This window comes from Etheostoma spectabile, chromosome 15, assembly GCF_008692095.1.
Source record: "Etheostoma spectabile isolate EspeVRDwgs_2016 chromosome 15, UIUC_Espe_1.0, whole genome shotgun sequence".
NCBI lineage: Eukaryota > Metazoa > Chordata > Actinopteri > Perciformes > Percidae > Etheostoma > Etheostoma spectabile.
The window spans coordinates 20,909,103-20,910,459 of NC_045747.1; positions in this window are offsets into that span (position 1 = coordinate 20,909,103).

The following is a 1,357-nucleotide window of genomic DNA, read 5'->3' on the forward strand; positions in this document are numbered from 1 at the left end:
CAAGACACGAGAAAGATGGTGCTTCACTAATCCATCAATAAGAAATCAGCTACACAGTACTTTAAGGTGAAAACAAGAGTGAGTGTTTCCATTCGTGAATAGTATCAAAAACGTATACAGAGAGAAAAGCTCTTAAAGGAACAGTCAAAGCTTGACAGATGCCTCTGGAGAGCTGGATTATTGCTGTACAAGAGTAAGATATGATTCAATTCAATTTCAATTCAATTTTATTTATAGTATCAATTCATAACAAGAGTTATCTCAAGACACTATACAGATAGACCACACTCCAGAATTTACAAGGACCCAACAGTTCTAGTAGTTTCCTCCAGAGCAAGCAACAGTGCGACAGTGGCGAGGAAAAACTTCCTTTTAGGCAGAAACCTCGGTCAGACCCAGGCTCTTGGTAGGCGGTGTCTGACGGGCCGGTTGGGGTTGGAATGAAGACTGGCAATAACAAAAATATGAATAGGCATTTTAAGAGCTATGATGTGAACAAAGAATAGGAAAATCAAGTCTGAGTCAGGAAAGCAGTGTAAATGCTTAGCTGGTTGGTATTTATGCTATTTATCAACCTCAGTACGTACTGTGAATACAGCACAAAACAGTCCAACCATTGGTCAACACTAATCTAACTAATCATGGCATCTTATAATTAGTATATCACATGTCCATGCCATTTGGTTTTGACCAGGATGGTTGTGACCTCAAAAGTCTTTAAAGGCTAGTTCTCAAAGGGGACAAACCCCCTTCAAGTATATACGAGCCGTCCCTTTTAGCATACTATGCAATCAGCCCTGTTGACTGAGAGCTGCGGGCTACTCATCACCTCCTGTTACACGCTAAACAACCTGTGGGGGGGGAAATGTGGTTCTTGACATAAGACAGTTGGCTAGTCTCCACAATAGCCCCTAATATAAGAAAAGTGTTCAATATTAAATAATTGCATATAATAATTGCAATTGCATTACATTTTAAGTAAATAATAAATAAATACATAAAGAAATAAAGTGAACTTTTTAAATGATGCAATGAACAAGATTTAAATCAAAAATTAACCAAATGTTATGAAATGTTGCTTTACAGTTGTATTCAAATTTCGTTACAGTCCCCACTTTGTCAAAAAAAATTCAATGAAAGTAAATTAAAAATAATGCAGAAAGGAAATTGTAGAAAGTGTATCTATAATATTTCATTTTAACATTCAGTAAATTTATGATGCATTTCTATATGTTCCCATTCATCATTTCTATTTCATTGTGTTCCAAATGCATCATGTATGAAGGGAAGCAAATACTGTACATTTCAGCATGTAGTTAGTCCTTAATGTGAATAAAATGTTTTGCTTTTTGTTGTG